Consider the following 10804-nt stretch of genomic DNA (forward strand, 5'->3'; position numbering starts at 1 on the left):
GAGATAGCAGTATTACAATATGTAAATAGATAACCTGTTTGTGAACGTCCAAAATAAGGATCCGGCAGATATCCAGCATCTGCATATCCAACTAGCTGCAATTTTGAACTGTTTGAGAAGAATAGTTCAAGATCAATTGTTCCTTGGAGATATCTGAATATATGCTTGATCTCATCCCAATGCCTTTTAGTTGGATCAAGACTAAATCTTGTCAACAGGTTCACAGCAAAAGCAATATCAGGTCTAGTGTTATTTGCAAGATACATAAGAGCACCAACTGCACTAAGATACAGAACTTCAGGTCCAAGTGCATCTTCATCTTCTTTTCTAGGACGGAATGAATCATTTTCAATTTCGAGTGACCGAACAACCATCGGTATGGTTAGTGGATGAGATTTGTCCATGTAGAACCGATCAAGAACTTTTTCTGTATAAGTAGACTGATGAACAAATATGCCTGAAGATAAGTGCTCCACCTGGATACCTAAACAAAATTTTTTCTTTCCAAGATCTTTCTTTTCAAACTAATTTTTCAAATAAGTAGCAGCGTTAGTAATATCTTCAGAAGTAACTAAAATATTCAAATCATCCACATATACAACAATAATAACAAATCAAGTTTGTGACTTTTTGATAAACACACTTGATTATTTACATATCCATCATTCAATAAATATTCACTAAGCCTGTTGTACCACATACGACCAGATTTTTTTAAACCATATAATGATCGTTGCAATTTAACTGAATATAAATGATGGAACTTAGTTTCATCTAACTTTAATCCTTCAGGAATTTTCATATAAATATCATTATCGAGTGATCCATAAAGGTAGGCTGTCACAACGTCCATGGGACGTGTTTCTAATCTTTCCATACAAGCCAACTCATTTGAAAATGAAAAGTGACTCCATCCACGAGAGTAAGTTTCCTGGTAATCAAATTTAGGCCTTTGAGAGAATCCCTGGGCTACTAGCCGGACCTTATATCTCACAATTTCATTTCTCTCATTTTGTTTTCGTACAAACACCCCTCTATTCCCGACCGGGACTACACCGGCTGATGTTTGGACTGCAGGTCCAAATACATTTCTCTTGCGCAAGGATTGCAATTCTTCTTGAATCGCAATTTTCCATTTTGGCCAATCATCTCGGTGTCGACACTCTTCCATACTTTGTGGTTCAGGATCAGAATTCATAATAATATTAGATGCCACGGAAAAAGCATATACATCATCAATCTCAACACTCCCACGCTCCAGTAATTTCGTGTTATGAACATAATTCATTGAGATCTTATAATTTTCAGGTACCTTTGCTTCCGTGGAAGCATTTGCCACTTCTGGGGCAACATTCTCTTCTGGAGGCAATCCCACATCTGGGAGTTTTGTTATATCCACTTCAGGGGATTGAACCTCTTCAGAAGGTAATACCACTTCTGGGGTATTTTCAGGATCACTTGCCACTTCAGGGGCAGGTCAAATTAATTTCCATTTTCGTTGTACAACAAATTTTGCACCAACAGGTCTACCACGCTTCTGGCGTGACTTTGAATCACCAATCAATTCTTCAGGAATTGATTTCTTAGTAGGGATTTTGACTCGTTCCGGAGTATTAACATCAGGTATATGTGACCTTGTAATATGTCTAGAGTCACTAAAAGCATCCGGCATTTGATTAGCAATATTTTGCATATGAATAATTCTTTGAACTTCAGAATCATATTGATTAGTACGTGAATGAATAGAATTTAATCCTGATACATTCCATACTATTTCGGAATTTAATTTATGCAAATCATTATCTCCCCCTAATTTAGGGAACATGGATTCATCAAAATGACAATCAACATAGAGAACAGTAAAAACATCCCCAGTTAGTGGTTCAAGATATCTTATAATAGATGGTGAATCAAAACCGACATATATACCCATCCTCCTGTACGGTCCCATCTTTGACCTTTGAGGTGGGACAATGGGAACATATACGGCACAACCAAAAATCCTAAAATGGGAGATATCAGGAATTTGACCAAGTGCTAGTTGATGGGGAGATTGTTTATGATAGGAGGATGGCCTAATCCTTATTAGTTTCGCAACATGTAATATAGCATGACCCCAAACAGATGTAGGTAAGTTGTCTCTAAGTAAGGGACGAACGATAAGTTGAAGTCTTTTAATCAAAGATTCAGCCAAACCATTGGGTATGTTCGTATGCTACTGGATGTTCGACTGAGATTCCTACTGTCATACAATAATCATTGAAAGTTGAGGATGTAAATTCAGCAGCATTATCTAAACGAATTGATTTAATAGGATGGTCAGGGAATTGGGCTCGTAACTTTTAATATTTGGGCAAGCAGTTTGGCAAACGCTAAATTTCGGGTAGAAAGTAGACATACATGAGACCATCTGGTTGATGCATCTATTAAAACCATGAAATATCTAAATGGGCCTGAAAATGGATGAACGGGACCACAAATGTCACCTTGAATCCATTCTAAGAACTTGGGGGATTCAGTTTGAAGTTTAACAGGAAATGATCAAACAATTAATTTTCCTAGAGAACAAGCTGAACAAGGAAGTTCATCTTGTGGTATGAACTTATGGTGTCTAAGAGAATGTCCCGTAGAATTTCCTATAATACGATGCATCATAGAAACTCCTGGATGACCAAGTCTATCATGCCACAGAATAAGGGATTTTGGATTAACGATTTTGGGAATAGTGACATTGTAAGACTCAACGACCTTTATTTATGTGGTATACAACCCAGAAGAGACTGGTGGTAATTTCTCAAAGATTTTCTTATAGCCTGAGGTAGTTGAAGTGATTAGGAGATATTCTTTTCCACCCTCACTAGTAGTTTCCATGTGAAAATCATTAAGACGAATATCCTTAAAACTTAAGAGGTTCCTAGTTGAATTGCTAGAGTATAGGGCATTTGGTATATGAACCTGTATCTCATTCAGTAGAGAAAAAATAGCCTTTCCAAAACCTTTGATTATATTAGACGTACCCAAAATTGTCCATACTTGTGAGTTGGTTTTAGTTAACTGAGAAAAATACTTCTGGTTTTGTGGAATTGTGTGAGTAGTTGCGCAGTCAGTGATACATATGTCTCCCATATTTGTGATGTGTATATATATAAGTAAAAAACGACTTTATTAAGATAAACAAAGTAAATAAAACTAGAACATAGAACAAAAATCATAAAACAAGTACATGGAAGTAGATGTCGAAACAAGTAGATGCAACACATGACATAAAAGAAGTGCATATGAAAACTAGTCATTTAGGCCATAGTAGATATTAACACCATTTTATAGTTCATTTGTGGACTTAATCATCGGTTCATCATTATAGCTAGCCAAGTTTCTTTCCATCCTTTGTCCATTCTGCCTTTTAGATGACTCGTAAAGTTCTACAAGATGTTTGGGTGTACGATAAGTACGAGTCCAATGCCCATGAGCCCCACATATAAAGTAGATGTCTCTATTATCCCCTTTCTGGGGGTGCCCTCCTTTTATTTGGCATCTCATTCTGCCACGTATGGTGGCCAGAGTTGTTGTTGTATCCATCACGCTGCCACTTCAGGTGACCAGAATTATACTGATTACGAAATCGACCATGAAAATTTCTGTGTCCACGATTCCGTCAGTAATCTCATCCTCATCTATGCCCTTTCCCACGTCCATTCTTCCGGAATGACGTATTATGTACTTCAGGTAACTGGGCAGAGCCTGTGGGACGTATCTGATAATTTTCCAATAACAACTCGTTGTTCTTTTCAGCTACAAGAAGGAGAGATATCAACTCACTATATTTTTGAAAGTTGCGCTCCCGTATTGTTGCGCAAGAATCATAGTGTTGGGATGAAAGGTTGAGAGCGTTTTTTCAATCATGTCAGCATCAGTAATATTCTCACCATACAAGGTCAGTTTTGAGCTTATTTTGAATAAGGCAGAATTATACTAAGCAACAGATTTAAAATCTTGTAACCTTATATTAAGCCAGTCATACCGGGCATGAGGTAGATGAACAAGTTTTTGGTGATCAAATCTATCTTTGAGATTATTCCAAAGGATGAGTGGGTTTTTGACGGTTAAGTATATAGATTCTAAATTTTCATGAATGTGATGCCTAAGAAAATTGATAGCCTTGGCATTTTGTTCAACGTTTGGAGATTTTCCCGATTCTATAGTGTCTTTTAACCCGTTAACACTAAGGTGTAATTCAGCATCGACTACTCAAGATAGATAATTATCCCCAGACACATCCAAGACAACAAACTCTAATTTTGCAAAATTCGTCATTCTGAATAGATTTTAAATAAGATATAATAAGTCACATAATATTTAAACAGGCAAGTTGAAATAATAACTTTACACAAAAGTTACGACGTCATAATCGGACATAAAACTTTTAATTAAAAATAGTTTTTAAATAATTTGTAAATTATATTAAAAATTTATTAAATTACGTTAAATATAGTAAAATAACTTATATTTATTTTTAATTTTAGAAAAACTAAAATCTACTAGGTAATATACTAACACGAATTGACTTATATTCACTGTAAACTTTATTTATTTATAAGTTATATTAAAAAAAATTAAGTTACGTTAAATAAAGTAAAATAACATATATTTACTTTTATTTTGAAAAACTACTAACTACAAAGTAAACTATTAACACTAATTGACTTCTATTCTGTGTAAATTTTATTTTCTATAGCATTATTTTAAAAATAATTAAGTAATAGCAAATGACTTTAGTAACATTTATTAACTTTAAAACTGAAAATTATTGATTTAAAGATCGTATTTGTTACTGTCCATCATAACATTTATTTATTTTAAATTAAAAAAACATAATTAACAGTAACATATTTATGGGATGTATTTAGAATATATTAAGTAATATTTAATTAAGTTTAATAATATTTATTTACTTATAATTTGTAAATTAATTTTTATCGATAATTAAGTAATATTATATAAACTATATTGAAAAGAGTAATTATAAGATAATTATTAAATTATATTAATTAATATTAAATTATCTAAAGAACAGATACTTGGTTTATAAGATAAAGATACAATTCGTTTCACACAATTAAAACTAATATGTTAGATTTCTATATCAAGTAAAATAATGCAAAACTAGAATTATAGTAGAAAATTTCATAACTAATTCGATTTTTTTTAATCACATAACTAGTTTTTGTAAGTAACAATTTAATATTTGATATTAATAATTTTAATTTGTGTTTCTCACGGATTATGAATAAATCTGTACAATTATTAATTCTATATTTTTAGTTTCGGACCCGTGTTTCGCGCATGTTATCAACTATCTATACTAAAAAGCGAAACTATGTTTAGGTCCCAAATCTTGGTATTCCTTAGAAAATTATACAACTATTTTTTAAAATTTTATGTAATAAAACACGAGTTATCAACTATCTATACTAATAAACAAAACTATGTTTAGGTCCTAAATCTTGGTATTCTTTAGAAAATTATACAACTATTTTTAAAATTTTATGTAATAAAATCTCAACCGACAAAAATTAACTTCTACTTCATGTAAATTTTATTTTTCTACAACTTTTATTTGTTGCTGAACACTAAGCGTCGATTTATTTTAAAATAATTGTATTAGTTATAATTTAACATGACAGATTTATATCTATATTATCTTAAAGGCTACTAATGCCCATTTAGAATTTACCCATGAATTTACCCATGACCCACTATACATGACCCATTTAATTTTTTTACACATAAAACATTATATTATACACATATCCATGGATCTTTTAAGATTTAAATATTTTATAACCCATATACAAACTAACCTATTATACAGCTAGACCCCCCTAATTGTAGCAACTGATTAGTACGTTCAATTTTTTTTGAATTTTAAAATTTAAACATCTTATCTAAGGAAAGATTTGTATGATTTTCTCACATCTGTTACAACACTAATTCAATGATAATTATTGATTTCCTTATTCTCTCTCATTCTTTATTTACACATTCAATTGTTTTTTTTAAATTCAAATTTCCTTAATTATCTCATATCCAATCAAATTACCCAATTAATATTATATTTGTTACTCAAGATCTACAATTTTAGCCACGAATACGATAAAACTATCTATTCAAATATATCTACCTTCAAAAACCACTATTTCAAATTATATCAGACATTTATCTCTCTCATTCTTCTATTTTCAAATTTTTTCTTTTTATTCGACTTTTTACTCTTTTTTTTATAATTTTAGTATAATTTTTTGTATTGATTTGATATGTCGTCTCTTTTACTCTTTCTTTTTTGTAATTTTAGTATTACAAAAATTATTTTTCAATGGTTCCATTTATACATTATTTTAATTATTTTTCAATGGTTATATATCTATATATTCTTAATGACTACTCCTTAATTTACCCATTTTTCAAATGGGTACCCATAACCCATATTAAGTATAAAATCACTAGATTCATGGATATATCCACAAAATTTACCCAATGGGTAAATAAATTTACCCATGACCCATATTAAGTATAAAATCTATATATCCATGGATATATCCATATAAGTTTACCCATTTTTTTACTTATCAACACACTAAACATGGAATTTTTTTGAATTTTAAAATTTAAACATCTTATCTAAGGAAAATAATTTCAAAATCCATCTATCTATAAAAAATAATTTTAAAAACATCAAATCATGCATAATTTTCTCATAAGGATATTTTTTGAAATTCAAATTCAAATTAAGATATTACCATGATTTTCTCATATCACTCATTATTTGTTAACCAATACTAATCTTTTTGAATTTTGAATCTCAAATTACTTATTTATAGAAACTATCACTAATTTATATCTTACTTGATTTGTGCATTGAATTGCATTAGATTAGATTGATATATACACATACACAAATTAAAACACACGCATAATCAATTAGTTTTCTTCACACAACTTTCAAATCTCAGAATCTCATTCATCTCTCTCTCTTTTTTGCAGGTTACAAGCAAATTCTCATCGGGTTTCGTTTGATTTTCATGTTTTACAGGATGATGAATGTGAGATAAAAAACAATCACAAGAATTCTCACTTTTAATCTTACAAAAGGTTCGTAGACCAACTGTTTGATTAAAATTCTTAGAGAATTTCAACTCTTTGTATTTGTTTTAAGTGTTTGTATGTGTTTTAGAGTAGATACGTATTTTGTGCAAAAAGTTTTATGAATTTAATTGTTTTAAATCGTGAACGGAGATATGTGTTTTTATTATACAAATTGTATGATTTTTGTCTTAATTTTATGCTAATATATGTTTGTCCTCATGTTTTTTTTCACATCCGTCGTTGGTACTTTTGTTTCAATCATTGTATTTCGAATTTGAAATTAGGAGTGAATTATATCAATTCAACAATGTTTTCAATATTTGGGAATTTCATATACCAAAGATCTCTCCTCTCTGTATCGAATTGGTTAGTTATACTACTTTCTTAAATCTCCATATTCATATATGTATAAATTTTGTTGACAATCGTATGGTGTTTGCAGGCTATTAATGGATAAACATCTTTAAATTGTTGAGGCAATTAATAGATAAACTCCATTTTGGTTTGATTTGTCTGTTAATGGTCATTTTGAATCCAAGATCTTTCATCGAAGGTGTGTTTTGGCCGGTGAATTTATGTTATCGAGATATATATACATTCATGCTTATAGATGTGTGTTATTTGTTTGTTTATATATGTGTTTCTCCTATTCATTTATATATTTATATATAATGATTGTTTTTGTAATCTCTGTTTTAACGATATAGGTTGTATAATGGTGTACGCCAGAATCATATATTTTGGATTCGGGTGTTAACCAAGTCAGGTATACATTTTAAAACATTGAATAATGATATCAAGATTATAATATCAGTTATTTCTTTTGCGATTTTCTTTAGTGATCAGATTTTTTAGTGACTTATTTGATTTATTGATGCATGTCATTTATTACGGGTTTCTGACAAAGGTTTATTATTTATTTTCTGATTGTACATACATTTTGTTCTATAATTTGATTGATTTATGTTCATGTAATTTTATAATTCACTATTGTTCTATGTATAGGTTAATTGTTTTATGAAATGCTTGAACCAGTTTTCAACTACATAAGGGTATGTTATGTATGTTTTATATTTAAAGAAGATTTAATTTCTTTTATTTTAACACTTTTATTTGTTTTAGCATTATTTTGACTTTTGAATGTGTACTTTGATGTCGAGACCTGAATTTGATGCCATTATTTGGAGTATTTAACTCTGATTTGATTTATATTTCCTCAGGCATATCAACTCCTAGGATCAACATGAAGAACAATCTCACATAGAACAGTCACTTAAAAGGTTTTAAATTCTGTATACTCTGTATTTTTATTGCTTTATGCTTATGCAATGTTGGATTGTATAATTCATGGTTCGTTTGTTTGTGACTGAAATAATTGGTTTAAACTAGAATTCTTATTATTTGTATTTGTACATTTGAGTACCACGTTACACGATTTATTTATACTAACATTCTCCATGTTAAGTCCAACGTTTTAAGCTTATTGTCCTGGTATTTGTATTATTAAGTTTTATGAATTAATGAAATGTGTGATTTGTACCCATTTTAGCTTCATTATTCTATTAGTCACGTCAAAAGTAAGCTAAGGCTAAGAAAATAGAGGGAGTCAGGGGCTGATGTATGAGGGTAGATTCATTTATAGGTAGTTTTTCATACAATGCGTTGTCTGTTGATTGATGTTTGAACTCAGAAGAGATTTAAGTTACTTTTTAAAATTTGTTCACCTGAGAGTATAAAGCCGATTCTGTAGCCAAATGGTTATTTCTTATATCTGATGAAAAGAGTATGGAGTTGATGTTGAGCTTTCTTGAAAAGATATAGAATGAAGTTAACATCCAATAAAAGCAACAAAAAGTTTGTGAGGTATTGAAAATTATTGGAGGGTCTAATAGTTCTTTGGGTGAATAATATACATATAAGCTTTCCGATATTAAGTTTTCTGGATTAATGAAATGTGTGATTTGTACCCATTTTATGAACTAATGTAGCTCTGTTAGTCACGTCATCAGTAATATAAGGCTAAGAAAATAGAGGGAGTCAGAGGCTAATGCATGAGGAGAGAATCATTTATAGGTAGTTTTTCATACAATGTGTTGTTTGTTGTCTGATGTTTGAACTCTGAAGAGATTTAAGTCAAAATGGTTCTTTCTTATATCAGATGAAAAGAGTATGTAGTTGATGTTGATCTTCCTTAGAAAGATATAGAATGAAGTTAACATCCAATAAAAGCAACAACAAGTTTTTTGAGATATTGAAAATTATTGAAGGGTCTAATAGTTCTTTGGGTGAATAATATAGACATAAGATTTCCGATATTGGCAGCAAAAAGTCCATTTTTTTACAGGTTATTCTCTGAAAGAAAAAGAGAGCCTGGCCAATGACAGGTAACCTTGCGAATATAAGACTTTGAAGAAACTGCTCTTATGAAACTTCTGAATTACATTTATAGTAGTAACTTATTAACAATAGCACCTTCAGCTTTGCTAGATATTCTTATGGCTCATGTATGAGGTTGCTTCATGTATGAGATATTGCAGCCGACTTCCGAGCAATGTACTTATGACTTATGAGTTTTCCTTGCTCTATGTTCTTCCTGATATTTTGAGAACTGATGCAGTTGAGTCATTTACACAAGCAGCCAAGTGTTTTCTTGACTCCGCTACAAAGACATAAACAACTTTCTAGAAGAAGTCATAAAGTTGCCTTTAGCTGGAAGAGAGGATGTCCTATCCGGTGATGATTTACAGGTAGCTTATAAAGGAAGACACTTTATGGTAAATCTAACCTGGGAAAAGTCATCAAGCCTGATTCACGAGGGGGATTGATTCACGCGGGGGATGCCACATTAGCAGAGGCCATTTATCAAGAGCAGGCTTTTCATCCATTTTAAGGTGTAGAGTTCCAGAATAGTGTGGAGTTCTTTCACTTGAAAAGTGTAAAACTTTACACATCAGCCTGTAAAACCAACATAGCACTCGTATGACATTGATATGAAGGATTGCGAGGAAACCAACCTGCATTGTGTGAATATGGAAGTAGAATTGAGAAGGAAGGAACATCAGGAAGCTTTTGATGAAAATGATGAAGACCAGGCAGGAGTATGCCTAGGGTGGCATGTAACCAGCAGTAACTAATTGAAATTGACCATGATAATTGTTTTGGTCAGATGAATTGCCAGCTTTTACAAACGATTCCTTTCAAGCTATTCTGGGTTAGGAATTATATAGTGTTTGTTACTTTAAAAAAAGTTAGTTTTATTCCCTTTCATAAAGCATATAATTTCTTTAAAAAAAGTTAATTTTAGTCCCTATCATAAAGTATATAGTAATTTTTTTATTTCAATTGTTGGAATCATACAAGAATGATTTGTTTAGTTAAAAAATTATTTGAATTTTACATTTTAAAAAGCTTAGTTTAAAAGTCATTTTAATATATGTTTGAATTTAATTTGGATGATTAGTGATTAGGTTGTTTTTATTTAAATGATAACTATGATTTATAAATATAATATAATTTTGTTTATAATAAATAATATCTTTAATATTATATACTGTGAATAATACTTATGTTTTTATTCTTTGTCGTGTACTTATGATTTAACATTTTTGGATAATAAAGATTTTTATATCTTTTTAACATTTCAAATGAAAGAATAAATGTA

At 30.5% G+C, this 10804-nt stretch overlaps 1 long non-coding RNA gene across 2 annotated transcripts; it reads left to right on the plus strand.

Moving 5' to 3' along the window:
* The first annotated feature begins 6888 nt into the window (after positions 1–6888).
* On the plus strand, positions 6889–10440 carry LOC141670939 (uncharacterized). Of its 2 annotated transcripts, XR_012554833.1 has the most exons (7): positions 6889–7149; positions 7428–7509; positions 7586–7696; positions 7851–7909; positions 8149–8195; positions 8364–8423; positions 9761–10440. It is a non-coding gene; the product is annotated as an uncharacterized LOC141670939 (long non-coding RNA). The 2 variants fall into 2 exon arrangements; XR_012554832.1 differs by lacking the exon at positions 7428–7509 and having other exon boundaries at positions 6893–7149; positions 9761–10437.
* Positions 10441–10804: the final 364 nt, after the last annotated feature.

Source organism: Apium graveolens, chromosome 7 (genome assembly GCF_009905375.1).
Source record: "Apium graveolens cultivar Ventura chromosome 7, ASM990537v1, whole genome shotgun sequence".
NCBI lineage: Eukaryota > Viridiplantae > Streptophyta > Magnoliopsida > Apiales > Apiaceae > Apium > Apium graveolens.